Raw genomic sequence first — 21,210 nt, forward strand, 5'->3', positions numbered from 1 at the left:
CTTTGATGTAGCAACTTGTCAAATGCCTTTTGGAAATCTAAGTATACGACATCCACAGGCTTAATTTTATCCATGTTGCTTTTTACTTCCTCAAAGAACTCTAATAAATTGCCTTTAATAGTTAATAAACTCAATCTTTTTTAACTCAAGAAAGCCTGATTAAAGTAGCTTGTTTTAAAATATGGATATTGGGGCTGGGAAAAGGGATCCTCAAAAGGATGGATTTTTTTTTAAGACTTGTCTTGTTGCAACCAGCAGAGGGTGTTGAATAAAGACAAGGAGCCAGTTCATTCCTCCTAGAACCATAGAACCCTACAGTGCAGAAAGAGACCCTTCGTCTCATCGAGTCTGCACCGACCACAATCCCACCCAGGCCCTACACCCATATCCCTACATATTTTACCCACTAATCCCTCAGCATCTAAGGGGCAATTTTAGCATGGCCAATCAACCTAACCCACACATCTTTGGACTGTGGGAGGAAACCCACTCAGACACAAGGAAAATGCGCAAACTCCACACAGACAGTGAGCCGAGCCGGGAATCAAACCCAGGTCCCTGGAGCTGTGAAGCAGCAGTGCTAATCACTGTGCTACTGTGCCACCCACCCGGGGCATAACAATTGGAGGTGTATTCCAGCCAGACAGTGACAAATTTGGGGAGTCTCACCTGGGGATCAGTCGAAACAATTTAGACAACTATCCCTTTATCTTTCTCTCACTCCCTGTACTGAAATGTTGGTTGAAATTCTGTCCGTTCACACCCTGCAGTCGCTGCCAGAGAGAATGGAGAATTTGGCACTCATCCAAATCTTCATTCACTGCAACGGGACTGGAGAATCCCAGCCACAGGTAAGGTCAGAGAATCCAGCCTGTCATGTATCCTTGAATATTCAGATTCTGGCTTTTGTCAGCATGTCTCTGTAATGGCTATCAGATCAGATATTTTTATTTCTATTTGAGCTATCAATTCATCAAGTGCTATATGCAGTCAGAAACTGAGCTTTTAACTCTGTCCTTTTATCATTTTTGCCATCTCTGGCTTTATTCACACTCTTATGTTTGTACACTCTGTCCGTTCCTGCCACGCTCTGATTATCACTTCTCTTATTGTTACCTTGTTCTCTTGCCTTATCCTCTCTCTCTAATTGATCACATCTTCCCACATTTGATTGCTTGCTCCTATTAAATTTAAAGCCCTCTTCACTACCCTAATTGTACGACTTGCCAGAATATTGGTCCCAGCACGGTTCAGGTGAAGACCACCCTGACGATACAGCACCACATTCTCCACTGGCACCAATGCTGCATGAATCGGAATACATTTTCCCCCTCCAATCTTTGAGTCACACATTCAACTCTCTAATCGTATTTCTCCGACATTAATTTGCTTGTTGATCAGGTATTCATCCAGCAATCATTTCCTTTGAGGTTCTGCTTTTTAACTTAGGTCATAGCTGCTCATACCCTGTAAGCAGAAGCTCTTTACTAGTCTTATCTATGGCATTGGTACAAACATGGACAACAATCACTGGATCCTCCTGCTTCCACTGCAAGCTCCTCTCCAGAGGAGATGTCCTGAACCTTGGCACCAGGCAGGCAACACAATCATCGGAATTCTCGCTCTCAGTATAGAGAATTAGGTCTTCCCTTGACTATACTGTCTCCTTCTACCATTATATTGCTATTAATTCTACTTTCTTAATTGCTTCCTGTACCATGGTGTCATGGTCAGCTTGCTCATCCATCCTGTAGCCCCACTTTGATCCATATAGGTTGCAAGCACCTCAAACCTGTTAGACAATTGCAAAGGCTGACTCTCCTGCACTTCTACCTTCTGGGTCACCTGCATCTTTTCCTTGACCACTGACCAAATCAGGAGGCTGTATCCTAAGGGGCGTGACTGTCACCTTCTTGTCGTGTCATAGTGTCTGCAGTTCAGCCCCAGCTCAATAATTCTGAGCCAAAATTCATCAAATCACAGATACTTATTTGAGATGTGTTTACTTTGAATCACACTGGCATCCAGAAACACTCAATTTTACAGATGCAACATATTACCCTGCTGTGTCATCTTTATTATGAGTGTATTTATTTATTTTTTAGAATTAATACACTCTTCTACTCCCAACAACCTTTGCTGTGGCTAGTAAACCTTACCACAATGAATAAAATCTGACAATTAATAACAAATTCTACAAGTTTTGAAGATGAAATGTGCCTTTTGCTGACAAACCCATTTTCAGCTGTGTATATAAAACTATTCTTAAATACACCAAGGAATACTTTGGCACGTGGATGATTCTAAATTTATGATTAACTCAATGAATTGTAGGAGAAATTTAAAAGTTTGACCTGCCAGAGGAATATCAAGAGCATTTTTGGTGCAATATTTCAACTGCTTTGTGGAAACACTACCCTGCAGTGCTCAACAAGGCAGGTCCACAAAACATTTACAAGGAACAAAGGACATAATGATTACCTTTGTGTTCAAATATTCTTTATTCACAGGTTTCTTTTGTAAAATGGTTTTGGATCAAACACCTATTAGAAAAAGCACCATGATGCATATCGGAACTCATGACAACCTTTCAGGAACCCTTCCTTTTCAGGATATGAAGCTTAGAAGCATGAACTAGCGTGAATTTCTGTAATTATTGAAAATTGCAATTGTTTCCTTCTGCAGGCACTTCTGCTGTGTTAATTGGATAAATGATAAATGCAGCATAAATGATGCTTGGAAGATGCCAACATTCGGCACAGTGGTTAGCATTACTGCCTCACGGCATCAGGGACCCGAGTTCAATTCCAGTATCCATTCATGGTGAGGAGTATGCATGCTCCCCCTGTGTCTGCATGTGTTTCCTCTGAGTGTCCCAGTTTACTTCCACAGTCCAAAGATGTGTGGGTTAAGCAGATTGGCCATGCTAAATTGCCCATTAGTGTCAAGGGGGACTAGCAAGGTAAATACATGCAGTTATGGGGCCTAAGTGGGATTGTTGTTGGTGCAGGCTCAATGGGCCAAATGGCCTCCTTCTGCACTGTAGGGATTCTGTATTGATTCCAGACTTCTGCCGTGACCTCAGATGGAGACACTGAATGGGAGGTTAGAAGGTCCCTCGAGAGGGAAGGAGACTTAGAAGGAAGATCCCTTAGGGCTAGCCTGATATACTTCTGAGCACGAGGCTAAGAAGCTGAACTCAACAGCAGTGAGTGAATAGAGGCAGGCTGTTTATTTCCAGTGGGTCAAGGACAACAAAGCACATTCTAAATCTAAAGGGCAGAATGGCCTACTCCTGATTTTGTATTCCATGTATGTTTCTATGTAAATAAGATATACACCACATAGACTGCAGCAGTTCAAGGAGACAGCTCACAACCATGGCAACTAGGAAGGGGCAATAAATGCTAGCCAGTGATGTCCACATCCCAGAAATGATTTTTTAAAAAAAATGAAAGAAACTAATACAAAAATCAAATAGTGCAGATGTTCGAAACCTGAAATAAAAGGAGAACATGCTGGGGATGTTTGGGCAGTCTCTGTGAAAAAACAGAGTTAGTGATCAAGGTACATAACCAGGTGCTGATGAAAGTTCATCAACCTGAAACATTGGCCTGGATTTTTGCTGAGTTGGGCCTATGCAGGAGCCCTTTAAAAATAGTGTGCGAGACCTGATTCTGGAAACCCCACCTCTCTTCCCATTTCTGGTGATTTTTTGCAGCTCAGGATAATGGTCTGGGTAGTGAGAATGCATGCAGACATCCTGCTGATTCCACTACAGGGTAGGACATTCAAACCTACCGCACAATGTCCACCAGTTTCAATAGTTAGATGCTATGATGTAAGTTAAATGTCTTTTTATGAAAGGGAGTGATCATAGGGCACTGGTCTGCAAAGGGAAGTTGACCCATATATTGAATAGCACTGTATATATGGTGAGATGCATCAGAGTACTGCATCCAATGGCATCAGTAATATCCAAAATAGAAGAAAACAGTGCTTGGGACCACAGTATAATCATTTGATACTACAGTCCTTTATTTTAAGATTGAAAAAAAAAACTGGCCTACATTTCACAGAGGTGAAACTGCTCCTGCACTAGCACAACTGCTCCTGGACTACTTTGATTGGCATACCATCTGCTGTAAAGTAGAAAAAAGCCTTAGTCATCTGTTACAATTTCAGTGGCCTCCATTTTTTACAATTGGAGATATTTATTTTGACAGCTGGAGTTGTTATGAATGCTAGGCTGAGTTTCAAAAGATAAAGAGCCACTTAACTCAACAGGGCTCAATGTGAACAATTTGAATGACAGTTTTAAGGGGTTATTAAAGGATTAACTGCTTTTTGCAACAGATTTGCCACTTGAGGTATTCATAAAGTGAAATATTCAGAACTGCTATGAATGAGACTCTAGATTTGAAATAAGCAGTTGCAGAGTTCTACTGGCTGTGTCAAACTTACTCAATCAGACTTCCTAATTACAGCCAATCATTACAGAAATGTGAACTGCAGGCTGCAGTTCACGGGAGAGATGGGTCTGCCAAATAGAGAAGTTTCCCAACTCAACCTTTCCAATTCCTCCTCCACAGACATCAGGTCAAATAACTGTGTTCCTCTCGGCACAGATGCTATCAAACCTGCTGCGTGTTTCCAACATCTTCTGTTTTTATTTCAAAAGAGTGTAACATTGTTGCTTAGTCAAGATCATTAAAAAATGTTGATTATTTGACAATAAGGTACAATCATGGCTTGGGGGGTGTTAATTATAACAAAACCCACCCAAAGGGAACCTGATATGATTGGTTCAATTATCTGTTTCCCCATTTTAAACAGAAATTAAGATTGGACCTGGTAGATAAAACAGGGTGCCTAATCCTATCATATGAGTTTCTTAAATTACTCCCCTGGAATTTATATTAGGTCAGGAGGCCATTTAACTCTTTGTCTTGTGCTGATGCTAGCTCTTGATCTGCAGTTGTTTATATTAATTCCCATTTTCTTCCCCTTTCCTATATTCTATTTCTTATTTTTCAATATCCTTTCAAATGATATGGTTGTTTCAATCCTTCATGATAATGTATTCAAAGTACTAGTAATACTCAATGTAGAAACAAAACACTTTCTAACTTTTTGCTCTTCATTCAGAGCCTGTGCTCTATTGTTACCAACTACTGCAAGCAAAATTTCATTAATTAGCCTCTCAAACCCGTTCCTAATTTTGAAAACCTCTAAAATATTTCTTCTTAACCTTCTTTGTTCCAGTGTAAACAGTTGGGCTTCTCCCTGATTATAGCCTTTCATTCCTGGGACCATTTCAGTGAATCACAAGCCCTAAGCAGTGTCTTGTGAGATGCCACAGGCTTTTTTGCTCATTTGATGTAGTCTAACAGTCTCCTGTTACTGTGTTTACATAAACACAGTATGTCAATTCCGTCTTTCAGACAAGACGGTAAATAAAATCTGTCTGCCCTCTCAAGTGGATGGTAAAAGATCCCACGCCAGTACTTTACAGACAAGAAGAGTTTACCCTGATGAGATGTCCGATACTTTTCTCTCAACCAACATCACTAAACTGGATTATCTGGTCTCCTAAACTATTGCTGTTTGTGGAACATTGCTTTGGGCAAATTGACTGTTGCTGAATTGGGAAGTCAAATACTGGCCATAATCTGCCAACCCTCCTTAGATGCAGGGGTGGGACCAGAGGACAGGATGATTGTAAATGTTATCCTACTCAAAAAACAGCTACAGGCCTCTCTGGTTATTCTTGGGAAAATAGAGAAACCATAATCTAAGACAAAATTGAGTAATTTGGACAAATATGGATTAATTAAGCTCAGGCAGGGAAATTCATGTTTAACTAGCTTAATTGAGTTTTGATGAGCTAATAGAGGGTTAAGGAGAGTAAGAAAATTGAAGTGTTGTATGTGGACTTCCAAATGTGCCACATAATAGATTTACTAGTAAAGTTAAATCCCATGGAAGAAAATAGATATTGATGTATGGTATGGCTACGAAGTTAGCTTTTTGATTTGATTTGATTTATTATTGTCACATGTATTAACATACAGTGAAAAGTATTGTTTCTTGTGCGCTATACAGACAAAATATACAGTCCATAGAAAAGAAAATGAGAGAGTGCAGAATGTAGTGTTAGAGTCATAGCTAGAGTGTAGAGAAAGATCAACTTAAAGAAAGATAAGTCCCTTCAAAAACCTGACAGCAGCAAGGAAGAAGCTGTTTTGAGTCGGTTGGTACATGACCTTAGACTTTTGTATCTTTTTCCCAAAGAAAGAAGGTGGAAGAGAGAATGTCCAGGCATGTAGGCTCCTTAGTTATGTTGGCTGCTTTGCTGAGGCAGCAGGAAGTGTAGACAGAGTCAATGGATTAGGCTACATTCATGACCTTTTGTAGTTCCTTGCAGTCTTGGGCAGAGCAGGAGCCATATTAAGCTGTGGACACAACCAGAAAGAATGCTTTCTATGGTGTATCTATGAAAGTTGGTGACAGTCATAGCTGACATACCAAATTTCCTGTTTTCTGAGAAAGTAGAGGCATTGGTGGGCTTTCTTCACTATAATGTCGGCATGGGAGGACCACGATAAGTTGTTGGTGATCTGGATATCTAAATACGTAAAGCTCTCGACCCTTTCCACTTTATCCCCGTTGATAAAGGCTGGGGCATGTTCTCCTTTACACTTCCTGAAGTCGATGTCAGTCTCCTTCGTTTTGTAGACATTGAAGGAGAGATTATTGTCGCCGCACTTTTCATCAGATTCTCTACATCATTCCAGTACTCAGTCTCGTCATTGTTTGATTCTGACTTACTACAGTGGTATCATCAGCAAACTTGAAAATCGAATCAGAGGGGAATTTGGCCACTCAGTCAGGTATATAAAGATTTGAATAGAGGGCTGAAAACACAGTCCTGTGGGGCACCGGTGTTAAGGATGATCGTTGAGGAGCTGTTGTTGCCTATCTTTACTGATTGTGGTCTGTGACTTAGAAAGTTCAGGATCCAGTCACAGAGGGAGGTGCCAAGGCCCGGACCACGGAGTTTGGAGATGAGTTTCTTGGGAATAACAGTCTTGCAGGCTGAGCTGTAGTCAGTAAATAGGAGTCTGACATTGGTGTCCTTGTTATCTAAGCATTCCTGGGTTGAGTGCAGGGCCAGGAAATGGTGTCTGCTGTGGACCTATTGTGGCAGCAGGCAAACGGATTTAGTAGTCCGGAGGCTGGAACTGATTCGTGCCATGACTAACGTTTCAAAGTATTTCATATTGATAGATGCCAGATCCACCGGCCGCTAGTCATTAAGGCATGCGGCTTGGTTTTTCTTAGGTACCGGCATGATGGTCGTCTTCTCGAGGCAATAAGGACCTCAGATTGTTGTAAAGAGAGGTTGAAGATACCTGTGAATGCCCCTGTCAGCTGATCCATGCAGGATCTGAGTGCATATCTGGGTACCCCATCTGGGCCAGTCGCTTTCCGTGGGTTGACCTTCAAGGAAGCTGCTCTGAAATCTGCAATGGTGACCCCCAGACACAGGTTTTTCCATGGTGGAGGGCATGCTCTCGCTGACCTCTTGCTCAAAATGGATGCAGAATGCATTGAGCTCATCAGGGAAGGTATGATGGAGCCAGCGATTTTACATGCCTTCATCTTGTAGCCTGTTATGTCTTGCAGACCTTGTCATAGTTGGCAGGGATCAGTGTGGCTTGCCTGGGACTCTAACTTGATCCGGTGTTGTCTTTTATGAGTGAATGAGAGCTGAATGATGGGGAATAGAGAATAGTGGTAAACAGCTGCTATTTGGAGAATGATATGTAGTAGTGATAGAGATATTCAGAATAATAAGGGGTCTGGACAGAGCAGATAGGAAGAAATTGTTCTTATCTGTGGATGGTTGAGAATCAGAGGACACTGCTATAGGAGTTATAGAGTCATTGAATCATAAAGGTTTACAGCATGGAAACAGGCCCTTTGACTCAACTTGTCCATGCTGCCCTTTTTTATAAAACCCCTAAGCTATTCCCAATTGCTTGCATTTGGCCCATGTCCCTCTATACCCATCTAACAATCTAAATGCTTTTTAAAAGAAAAAATTGTACACACTTCTACTACTTGTTCCAGACACTCCCCACACTCTGTGTGAAAAAATTGCCCCTCTGGACACTTTTGTATCTCTCCCCTCTCACCTTAAGCCTATGCCCTCTCATTTTAGACTCCCTTACCTTTGGGAAAAGATATTGACTATCTATCTTGTCTATGCCCCTCATTATTTTATAGAGCTCTATATGGTCATCCCTCAGCCTCCTACACTCCAGAGAAAAAAGTCCCTGTCTCTTCAGCCTCTCCTTATAACTCAATCTATCAAGTCCTGGTAGTAAATGTTTTCTGCATTCTTTCTAGTTTAATAATATCCTTTCTATAATAGGGTGACCAGAATTGCACACAGTATTCCAAGTGTGGGCTTACCAATGACTTGTGCAACTTTAACAAGACATCACAACCCCTGTATTCAGTGTTCTGACTGATGAAACCAAACTTGCCGAATGCCTTCTTCACCACTCTGTCCACCTGTGACTCCACTTTCAAGGAGCTATGACCATGTACCCCTAGATCCTTTTGTTCTGTAACTCTCCCCAGTGCCCTACCATTAACTGAGTAAGTCCTGCCCTGGTTCAATCTACCAAAATGCATCACCTCGCATTTGTCTAAATTAAACTCCATCTGCCATTCGTCAGCCCATTGGCTTAATTGATCATGATCCCGTTGCAATTGGAGATAACTTTCTTCACTGTCCACTAATTAATTGGCAAAAACAGCAAAGACATCATGACGAAAATCTGTTTTTTGCACAGAAAGCAGTTAGGATCTGGAATACACTGCTTGAGTGGGTGGTGGAGGCAGATTCAAACGTGGTTTTCAAAAGGGGAATGGATAAATCATGAAGAGAAAACATCATCATGGACTCTGGGGCACCTAGTGGGTGAAGGGGACTAGTTAAATTGCTCTAACAGAGAGCACAGGATGATTGTCAATGTTATCCTACTCAAAAAAAAACTACAGTCCTCTCTGGTTATTCTTGGGAAAGACAGAGAAACGTAATCTAAAACAAAGTTCAGGGCCACTTGGACAAATATGAATCAAGTTCAGGCAGGGAAAATCATGTTTAACGAGCTTAATTGAGCTTGAGAGTACAAATTGAATGAGCCAAATGGCCTCCTTTTCTCCTTTAACCATTCTATGATTCCTACAATACAATAGTGAAAGGGCACATTTGCCTGTCAATCAATTTGGGATGACCTGAGGATATGAAAGATGCCAGTGAAATGCAAATAAATGCAGTTTGTTACTCAACTGGCCCTAATCAGTTTTTACTCCACAGATTCTACAATGTTGGATCTGTAGGGTTAAAAAGTCAGAAGAGGGAGGATGAACAAACAGGTTGGCTGAAACTCTTGTCCCTAGAAGCTGGTAGGTATGGAATGGAGATCCAAGGGAGACAGTGATAGTATCAACAAGAGCCAGGCTGGTTATGAACCTGGAGGAATATTTGAAGAAGGACTGTGAAAGAGGTAAGGAGGTACATGATCACCAAATAGTCCAGGCAGAAACTCCCAATAACAGAACATGTGGCATCATCTCTTATGCTCTCCCCCAGGTAACACAATCCTGGTCTTGACATATATCACTGTTCCCTTGTTGCCACTGGGTCAAAATCTGGAACTCCAGACTTGTTAGTACTGAACATATTCACATGATGGACTATAGCACTTCAAGAAAAAGACCCATTGCCATCCTCTCAAGTGCAATTACAGGTGGGCAATAAATACTGGCTTTGCCAGTGAGGTGAATATACTGAAAATGAAAAGTAAACATGTGGGATTTATGCCAAAGTATTGCAGCCAGTGTGAAGTAATTCTCTGCATATATTTTTTAGGTGCTGAAACTAACCAGGTGGACTATCGGGTCCATGCCAATTTTGGACACTCCAACCTTCCTAAATTACATCAGATATAAAGATTTAATACACTTGTAATTATCAGAAATATATGACATGTTAAAATAGCACATATAAGTAATGCATTGCTACACTTCGTTCAACATGTAAATCATGTTGTTGTCAGGCTTTGGGAATCCGTGCTGGAGACATGGCTTTGTGCTGGGGATGTGGTCCCCTGCTGGAACCTAGCTCTGTGCTGAGGCCTGGCCTTGTCCTAGTACCTAGCTCTGTCTTCAGACCTAGCTCCGAGCTGGGCCTGACTCTGTGCTGGGGACGTGGCTCAATGCTGGAACATGGCCACCCTTTAGCAATTCATCCAATGAAAGTTTATCATGTGCAAACATTGGCAGACATTCGGGCAAAAATCACAGTTGGAATTTATCCTATCCTCAACTGACACTCTCACATCTTCCAACAGCAATCACTGGACTGTGAACAACATCAGAACCACTTGTTGAGTTTCATTTCACTAACACAAACCAACCTTCACAGCCCATTATCAGCTTGTCTGAAACTAGATAACTGAACAGAGACTAGGGGATTTAACCCAAGACCTTCCTGTATTATTGTCTTCAACAGGGCACTGAGATTCCCTTTTCTGAGCTATCACAAATCTTCAAGTAGAAATTTAATAAAGTTCTGACACAATAAAAAAGACTGCACTCTCACAGATACATTTGCACATACATGCACTCACACACACATACACATTCATAAATTTGGAGATATATTTGGTCATTTACACATTCTTTCTCCTTTTTATATACTTCTGACACTTCAAACTGTGACTCCTGAAAATTGATGCACACAGTCAAACCATCAAATGTAAACACTGAGCAGATTTGCTGCGATGTTGTTTGGGTGTAGCCTGCATCATATGTGCCCCTTTCAGAGTCACTTCTCCACCAGTCTCTGGGGAAGAAGTCTCAGTATGCAAATCCAGATAATTATTCAAGCTCCAGAATGCCAATGTAAAATGGATGGTTTCCGCTCCCTACTTTGAAATAATTATGAATGTATCTTATCTATATTACAAACTGACATACCTCACTAATGCTGCCCTGGCCAAAGACTCGTGCAACTGACTAAAAACACCACATAATTTTTGATCATTCCACATCGCAGGCAACAGACAGGAGAATGAGAAGCAAGTTCCTATATTCTTTAACGAGTCAACTAATTTAGAATAACAGGTGCTGATTACACTGTAGTGCATTGCCAGCTGTGGGTCAGTGGGTAGCACTCTCACCTCTAGCTTAGAAAGTTGTAGGGTCAAGTCTCAGTCCACAGGCTTAGGCCTGTGATGTTGGCTGACATTCTAGTGCAATACTGAAGGTGTGCTGCACTGCCAGAGGGGTTACCTTTCAGATGAGGTATTAAACTGAGACCGTACATCTGTCTGCCTTGGGTGGTTGTAAAAGATTCCATGCTGCTATTATTGAAACAGAACATAGTTATTCTTCCTGGTGTCCTGACCACCATTGTTCCCATAACCAACACCATCAAAAACAGATTAACAGGCCATTGCTTTCAATGTTGTTTGTGCAATGGAATAGTAGTGGAGTGGTTATGTTACTGGAGTAATAGCAAAACAAGTTAGTTAAAATATCTTCCTGGCAGTCAAAAAAATTGAATTCAGTTACAATCAAATCTAAGAATTTAAAAAATTGGAATCAGTAAATATCACCTCAAAGCAGTTGGGTTGTCATAAAAAAAACCCAACTGGTTCATAAATATTCTTTCAGGAAGCAGTCCTACTGTCCTAACTCTGTCCTGGCCTAAAGGTGACTCCAGTCCCTCACCAACATTGTTGACTCTTAACTGATCTCTAAAGGAGTCCAGCAAGCTTATCCATTATATCAAAACTATGGTTCAGGAATAAGAGCGATTAATGCCCACATTAAAAGGATGAATAACTGAAGGAAAAATTGCCATACATAATAAAGGTGACTGGCTGCATTTCACCTTATCATTTATATGACGTGATTTGAGATATTTCTCAGAGATACGGTTGGACACGTCAGCACAAGACTTTATTTTTACATACAGCATACTGAATTATCTCAGCTTTTGCCAGTTATTATTTATAAGACAGCCAAGATGAAAAGGCGGTGGGGGGTTGGGGGGGGGGGGGGGCGGTGCGGGGGAGGGTTTCATCGTGATGGTTCTCTATTACTATTTGCTCAAATCCCATCAATGACAAGGTGTGAAATGGAATTTGATAAATTTGGCTTGTACCAGGAAAAGATCTTGGTTAAAAAAAATCTAACTAGATCAACAATGACTGAAGAGAAAGGAACTTGCCACCCTTTTATCCAGCCTGAACTATGTGTGACTCTAGCTTCACATAATGTAGTTTTTGTCTTCATGTCCTTGGGGCGACTAGAAATAGACAGTTTCCAGATATTATCACTTACCTCCAAGAACTAATAAAACTGTGAGGCAAGTCTGCAGCATACATGTCTTGAGGACTGAGTCATTCACATTCTATTGCTCTGATTTCCAGGAATTCTCTGTAATAATTGGTCATCCTGCAATTCTGTTTATTTGTATGTTTAGAACCATTGATCACCATGGATTGATTATGTTAAATTCTGTCGTTACGATGTATGATTTATGAAATAGCATTCTGCAATTCTATTTGTATCATCTTGCAATCAGCAGATTGATGACTTCAGGAATATCAGAGCTAGGAGGCGGTCTTTCAGCCCCTGAGCCTGTTGCATCATTCCATTCAACCTGAGCTGATCTGTTCATCCCACCCTTTTGCTTCATATTCATTGATACCCTTCCCCTGAAAAATCTAGCCACCTGGTTGAAAGGTCCAACATTCCCCCATCCACAACCATGGGGATAGCACATTTCAGATTTCTATTACCCTCTCTGCGAAGAAGTGCTTCTTAATTTATTTGTTTTCAATCGATGTAGGTCTTAGATAGGGTTGTTCATGATCTGGACTTACAGATATTGCTGGAGGTAAGGATGATGGTAAACTCTATCTTTTGTAGAAATTGTGCTAGCTGTGTACAATGCAGGTTCAGTACAAGGCTCCACATAGAACTATCTCTTGCCATGCTAGCTGTCATGTAATCTTAGATCATTGATGATGTAGATTATATATTTACATATTTAACATTAACCTTTTACATTTGAATTTCAATCCTGAATGGTCCAGCTCTAACTTTAAAATTGTATCCCATTATTTGTTGATTCCTCCACTAAAGGAAATAGGAAGCAGCAATTTCCAGATTTAAAACTTTCTGGCTATCTGGCCCATTTTCATGTCCCAACCTTGCTTACAGCAGTAGCATGCCTTCCAGTTCAATAATCTGGAAGATACCCAATTAGCAACCCGCCTCTGAGATCGCTGTCCAATTAGGGATGGTGGGTGACCTGAGAGGTGGGGAGTTTGATTCTGCAGGCCTCATTTCAAAATTAGCTGGCAGTGGGAGTGCTGTGAAGTCGAATGCAACAGGAATTGGAGGGACGTAATGGTGGCACACCACAGGGACAGCTGGCATAGCATCACTCATAATGGACATCAGATTCCAGAAGCTATTCAAATTTACGTTTGTCAATCAGGCTCACAGTGCAGCACATTTGCGTGTACTGGAAGCTACGTACAATATACAAGGTCTGTTCTTTGCAAATAAAAAGAACAGGTACACGCATTATGCATGTTTCAGCTAAACAAAATAAGTGACAACCATGTGTGCATTCATCCCCCAGGGCAATGTCTTGACTGATCAGGGTCAAGCTGTCTGGTTTAAATTTCAAACAATGTTTGGCAGTTAACTATCAGTCACCATCAACTGTTGCATTTTCCATGACAACACCTTGATGAATCAGAGTCCACTTGCCAACCAATCAGCATTCTCCTCTCATACAGTATAAATCGTTGTTTTCGCCTTATACTGGTGTCCTCGCAAATTGTCCCCATGAGTGTGAAACAAAAAGCTTCAATACGTCTCCTTTTTTTAAGCAATACTCAAGTTCTGTGCCAGCAAACAATGACAATATTTAAATAGAGTCAGGTGGCCTAAAGATGATTTGTGAGGCCCATGTTGCTATTAAAAAAATGAATGCACAGTGGCACGTGAAAAGCGTTGGCCATCAAAGTGAACAAAAATGATGCAAGTGAGCTGGAGAATCAGTAAACACTGAGCTGTGCCACAAGTGGAGCACAAGGAAAGTGGACTGGTGAAGAAAGATGTGCCAAAAAGCTATCACATGGCAGGTTGGAGGTAGGGGAAGGCAGTGAAGATGGGATAGTAAGGACAGCCTTAAACTAGGGCCAAAGGATTCATCAGTATACACAAAAAATGGAAGAAATGTAAAAGCAAAATAGTGCGGATGCTGGAATCTGAAACAAAAGCAGAAAATGCTGGAAAAACTCAGAGTTGAAATGAAGAAATGTAATGTTGGAAGCTTTCTCCGTCATAATAAATTGTGCTCTCATGTGGACTGTTTGCACTGAGGTCTAGCAGGAGGTGAACAGCCAGTATAAAAGGATTAGCCACACCCATCAAGATGATGCCAAGATTAGCTACAGGCTCTGGTACGTCTACCTTCTGCAACAACACTCAAGAAACTTGATACCATCCAGGAAAAAGCAGCCACTTGAACAGCACTCCATCCATTCTTTAAACATTTGATTCCTCCATCACTGATACACAGTAGCAGCAGTGTTTACCGTCTACAAGCAGCAACTCACCAAGACTCCTTTGACAGCACCTTTCAAACCCACGACCTCTAACAGCTAGAAGGACATGGGCAGGAGACGCATGAAAACACCGCCACCTGGAAGTTCCCTTCCAAGTCACTCATCATCCTGACTTGGAAATATATCCTTGTTCCTTCACTGTGGCTGAGTCAAAATCCTGGAACCATCTCTCTAACAGCTTTGTAGGTAGGTGTACCTACACCAAATGGACTGCAGCAGTTCATGAAGGATGCTCACCACAACCTTCTCCACTTGTGATGGACAATATATGGTGGCCTAGCCAGCAATGCACACATCCCATGAAAAATAGATAAAAGAAAGGAACCATGAATCTGGTCTAGATCAATAGAGATGCGACTGTACAGATCTCTGTCATCAGCTGCAAGGACAGCTGCAACCACTTTGAAGAAAGAAGCTGATATAACCAGTGAGAATGAGAGTCAGCCAAGGCTTAAAATTTTGTCTGTTTGCAAGTATGCTGCAGTATCGACTTCTGCCAGCGAGTGACACAGAGGATCACTTTCCTCACAACCAATTCACGTAGCATCACGTTGGTCTTCAAAAACAAGCAATCAAGGCGATTGGAAAGCTGTTGCATAGCTACGCACTCTGCGCATCAATTTTTTGCAAAAAACAATTTTGGAAGGACGTGTATGATTAATTTAAGGCAAGACGTGTGAGGAGTGTTGCTTAGGGAGGACAATGTGACGTTGGACCTATGGTTCCCAAAGCATTCCATTACTGAGGAGTGTCTTGACCTCAATGTCAGTTTGTGTTGCAGACTAGCTGATAGATTGATTAGTCAACAATTCCATAGTTATCATACGATTCAACTACCAGGATGGTTGAAGACAAACAAGATAAACATTGGTTATTTTCATTGAGCAATTCCTATGTTCTATCCTGAACCTTTCTTTTAACTTTTCCCGTCATGCTTTAATCCTTTTCCACCCTATGTCCTCCACTGCCTTGTTATTAATAAGTTATGATGTGGCGATGTCAGCATTGGGTTGTGGTGAACACAGTAAGAAGTCTCACAACACCAGGTTAAAGTCCAACAGGTTTATTTGGTAGCAAAAGCCACTAGCTTTCGGAGCACTGCTCCTTCATCAGATCTTCCACTTCCCTGATGAAGGAGCAGCATTCCAAAAGCAAGTAGCTTTTGCTGCCATTAATAAGTTAGGCAGCCTCCTGAAAGTTCCAAAAGCTTTTGGAGTTTTTGTCTCCCGACACTGATGTTTTCCTCTTAGCAATTCCTCTCAACCACCACCAGTTTGCTAACTCCACCTGTCCAAATCTGTGGCAGGAGCCACCCTAACACGCTTGACTCTGAATATAAGCATACATAGGTAAATGTTGGACCAGGACCCATCTGAGTGACACTCAAATCTGTGTCAACATCAAGTTTAAACAAATTTCTTGACTGAATTTTTCTCCCCCACCTTCCCCCCCTCCCCCCCGCCGCACCCCACACACACCATGAACCATGAAGACAGAAATTGAGCTATTGGACAAATAGTCATTTGTAAAATGTGTAGCAGTCTTTGCTGCAATGCAGTGTTCAATGGCAGCTTCCAGTCCATCCCACACAACAGCTAAAGTGCAAGAAGCGATTGATCGATAGATTGGGAGGCAAATCATCTAGCATTCCAATGTTTTCCATATTCCAACCCTATTTTACATGTAGACATGCAGATCATAGATGAAATGACATTATCAAGCCAATGCAAACAATTTACTGACCTTCATTTTAACTATAAATTAGTTAAAAATTAAAGTTATTGTCTTATTAGATCGGCCACACTGCCTACTTCATGTACATATACCGTAGGTTTATTAGATACTGAATTCTCCAGTCTCGCACACCCCATTACCACTGTCAGAGAAAACATAGAATCTGACGCTCAGCCAAATCTCCATTCATTGCAGCAGGATCACAGAATCCCAGCCATGGATGAGGTTGGAAAATTCCAGCCTCTATCTTTTGCCTTCTTAAAAAATGTTGGTTGGATTTCAAGGTGAGATATTTAATGTATCTGAAGGTTTATTTGTTGAAATAATGTGCATTATTAATGACATGCATCAACACTCAAGAAGTTCAACAGCAGCCAAAACATTCATCCCGCTTTTATTGAGTATATCTTCACACGCACACTGTTTTTGAGGAATAATGGGGAAATCATAGAAGGATTCTTGACCTAATTATCAGCCCACTGAACTACACTAAGACTGCTCCTTCCATAGCCAACAAGCCTTGACATTGGACTCGAACCTGGAGCTTCAGGACCAGCTGTAGGGTGCTGTCACTGTGCCATAAGGCCTCCCTTGCACTGTTTGATCAGCAAACTATCCACAACCTTAGCATGCATTCTCTTCTCTGCAAGATGCCCTGCAGCAATTTGTCAAGCCACCTTCCAAATTCGAGACCCACTACCATCTAGAAGGGCAGTGCCAACAAGTCCATAGGAACACCACCAAGGTTCCCCTCCAAAGCTATATACCATCCTGACATGGAACTATATTGTCATTTCTCCTGAAATCATGGAACTCCCTTCAAACAGCACTGTGGGTATAACTACACCACATGGACATCAGCAGTTCAATAAGGCAGCTCACCACCACCTTCTCAAGGGCATTTAGGCATGGGCAATAAACACTGGCATGAATGATATCCACATACCCAGAACAAATAAAACATTTTTTTTGTGATGTTTGCTGTGATGTCAGATCCTTTAACTTCTTGCATTTGTCGTAAGTTGGGCCCCACCTAAGAATCCATTCCAAGCTACCCCAGTGGCACCAACTATCATAATACCTGACACAACAACCACTTCCATTTGTCTAAAATTCATCACCAGATATTCTTGTCTTAACTTCATCTCTACTGGAAAAGTTATACTTGTATTTCAATTCCATCATTTAATCACCATCAATAATTGGAAGCCAGTGTATCCACGATTATAGGCGTAAGTCAGAATTGTTCAGAGAAAATGTCATTTTAAGAAAAACCACAATATGCTTCAACCACAACAATCACCTTACCTGCTGATACTTGAACCTCAAGACAAATTATAAGCAACATCTCAACTCTACATCAATATAAACAATTCAAATTACTGCAGCACCCACAATACAAGTACTCATATGTAATTCAACCGCTAGAACATGGTTCTTAAAAGCCCTTTCTCATTCATAAAGCAGGGCACATTCAAGTCAGCAACAACAACAAGAACTTGCAAATTTAAAGCAACTTTACATAAGAAAACATGCCAAAACATCCCTTTGCAGGAACATGGTCAATTAAAAAAACTACTACTGAGCCAAAGAAGGATCCATTTGGACAGATAGCCAAATGCTTTGTTGAAGAGGTAGGTTTTGAGAAGCATTTTGAATGAAGGAAGAGGTAAATGTAGGTTTAGAAAGGGAATTCCAAAGATGCGCCAAAAACCCCTGATCTCATCCACGGTGAGGATTCGTCTGTGCCACTGCAGTGAGTGGAGTTTTGGCTGAACGCCAAATTCTCCATTGTCATTAGCAGTGGGGTGGCTGCAGGTGAGAGTAGAGGATCACACCTCAGAGGTCTTATATATGACTGAAAGAAGTGGAGGATACACAAGAGGTCAGGTTTGGAGCAACATCAAAATCTGGGAGGGCTGTAGGTATGTCGCAGTTTACAAAGAAAGGGAGGGACAAACTCAAGGGCGAGAATTTTTAGTTGTTAATATTGCCAGACAAGGAAGCCAAGTGAGACAGTGAGCACAGGGGCAATGGGTAAACAGGACTTGATGTGAGTTAGGTATAAGGAGCAGAGTTTTCAAATGTGGTCAAATTAATGGAGGGAGGATGATGAGAAGCAGGCCAAGATAGCAATGGAATAAAGTCGAGTGATAATTAGAAGTATGGGTAAAAGTTTCAGCTTAAGATTGGCTGAGGAGGGCAAAGATGGGTAATGTTAATGGAAGTGGTCTATGCGATGGAGAGTTACGTGGTTGGAAGTTCCACTTGAGGGCAAATGAGATGGCACGGTTACAACAATCTGCTTCAGTTTGCAATAACTGCTTGGGTGGGTAATGGAATTGATGACTGGGGACTGGAGTTTGTGATGGGCACTATAGGAACTGAATAGCTTTGAATTTCTCCTGAGTGTCAGAGAAACAGTGTGACAACACAGGAACAGTGAAGGGATCGGGAAAAAGGTGGTGATGAAGATGAGTTAGCTGTCAGCATGTGTAGAATTTGAGGTGTTTTCAGATAATGTTACCAAGGGCCAGCCTATAGATCAGAAACAGAAAGGGGCTAAGGAGAGATCCTTGGGAACTCCAGTGGGAAGTGGAAAGAGAGCCCATTCCAGCTCATTCTGTAGCTACGACTGGATAGGTAAGAGTTGAACTAAACATAGGAAACTAAGGAGGGGCATGGGATAAAATGGTGTGGTCAAACGCTGTAAATAGGTCAGCAAGAATGAGGAGGTTTCCATCATCACAGTCACACAGGATATCATTTGTGATTACAGTAAGGGCTGTTTCATTTACATGATAGAGTTGGAATCCCTGATTTCGAGAGATTCAACATGGGAAAGATGGGAACATGCAGCAACACAGAACAATTCGAAAGGTAAAACAGGAAAGAGCAATCTTAAAAAGGGACATAGCAAGACTAAAATAACTGGCAAACTGAAATCAATGATTAACGAGAAAGAGGAAATCGAATTAGGTTAGAGTTTTCAACATGAAGGTTTTTGTCCTTCATGCTCCCATTTCATTCCAAGCAGCATGTTGTTCTGTGTTGTTTTAATCTCAGTGTAACATTTCTCAAACTTAACACATTTTGCTACTATCTATCCATAATATTGCTCTTAAAAGTGCAAATTTAAAGTGGGGGATGGAGGAAGCTGCAGCCTTTGAGCCATTTGTGACTAGAAACAAATTCATGTGAAACTCTCCTGATTGCCATGGTGTGAGTAACCAAAGTGGTGCAGAATCCAGAATGGAAAGCAGGTTCCTCTTTGTGTCAGATAGAAGGGATGTGAGGAGACACTTTGCAAAATGAGAGTCATTAGCTGGCAGCATGTGGACAAATTCAAGGTAAGTAACAAGGCCGGGAATGTTAACTTGCAGTAACAGGAGAACGATTCGGGTGGTGAGCCTCCTTGAATCAGCTTGCAGATCAACTAGATCATTGATAATATGCATCTCATTTTGCTCCATATCCTTCATTACCCTTAGCTTCAACCCAAAATATTTATCCCTCAACAACACAACTAAAAATAAAACAGTTTATCATGTCATTGACTCATTGCTGCTTCTCGGATTTTACTGTATGTAAATTGGTTGCCACAATTCCTACATTACAACAGAGACAGAATTCTCCAGCCCAATCCCTCCTGTGGCAGTTTTCCCACGGTGGAGACAGCTTGCCAACGGCTGCTGGTGGGACCATCCAGGGTTAGACTTCGGCAGAATCACAAGATCCTGCCAACGGGAAGAGCTGGAGAATTCTGCCCTTGGCTATTGAAAAAACATTTCATTGTATGTAAATTGCTTTGGGGCATCTGAGGTGCAGTGCTAAATTTCCAGGTTTTTCCTTTTGTTTCCTTACCTAACAAAACTCTATAGTTTCAATCATGGAAATTTCTACTGTCTCAACATTTGTAGCCTTTTGGGGGAGAATGTTCAAGATTTGTATTCCTCTTCCCAAGTGTTTCCTACTTGGATTCCCCATCAGAGAAAATAATTTATTTCCATCCACCCTATTGAATCCTTTTATTATTTAATATAACTGAATTAGATTCTCCCCTCAGCTGTCTAAACTCAAGGAAACAATTAATGGGCTCTCAGAATCCAATCCTTTAGTTCCCAGTATCATTCTGCGGTACACGGTCAACAGCTAATGTAGTCTTCCCGAGCTGCAGTGCCCTGATTTGGATGCAGTACTTTTGGTTGGGGTTGGAACAATGCTCCAAACAAATGAATCATCACTTTCTCGAATTCGTACTTTAGTCTCCTTGAGGTCAAGGACAATATTCCAAAGCAAATCTAACACACCAGAACAGCAATATATGGAGGGCCCTGGCTCAGGGTTGTTAACGGAAAATTTAGGTTGAGCATCTTTACATAAAGGTAATTTAACAGTTGGACTGCTAATTTTTATTGGAAAGGAGAGTGGAGGCCACAGCAAATTGCAGCGCTAATGGGTTGATGGCATCACTGACATTTGGAAAGTAAGAGATTCAACGGACCTTCTTCTGACTTCAACCAATGATCTTGTGAGGTCAAAGCCCCTTTAAGACAGGTCCTCCAATTTTTCGAAAAGTCTGTGGGTCAGTTATTGAACCCAATTGATGCAACATCAGTAAATATAATTGTCTGGCATTCAAAAACACATTTTTAAATAATTAAAATCCATTCCCCCACCCCTCTGCAATTTTGTATTTGGCCAACATTGAGATAGGGAAAAGCTGCACACTGCAATACAC

General features: G+C 41.3%; 1 protein-coding gene across 7 annotated transcripts in view; it reads right to left on the reverse strand.

Annotated features, from left to right (window-relative positions):
- LOC145342114 (muscleblind-like protein 2) overlaps positions 1-21,210 on the reverse strand; it is a 151,797-nt gene that overhangs the window by 90,563 nt on the left and 40,024 nt on the right. The gene's annotated exons all lie outside the window — the stretch shown is intronic.

The sequence above is a fragment of the Carcharhinus amblyrhynchos genome, chromosome 4 (assembly GCF_965287045.1).
Source record: "Carcharhinus amblyrhynchos chromosome 4, sCarAmb.v2.hapA, whole genome shotgun sequence".
Classification (NCBI taxonomy): Eukaryota; Metazoa; Chordata; class Chondrichthyes; order Carcharhiniformes; family Carcharhinidae; genus Carcharhinus; species Carcharhinus amblyrhynchos.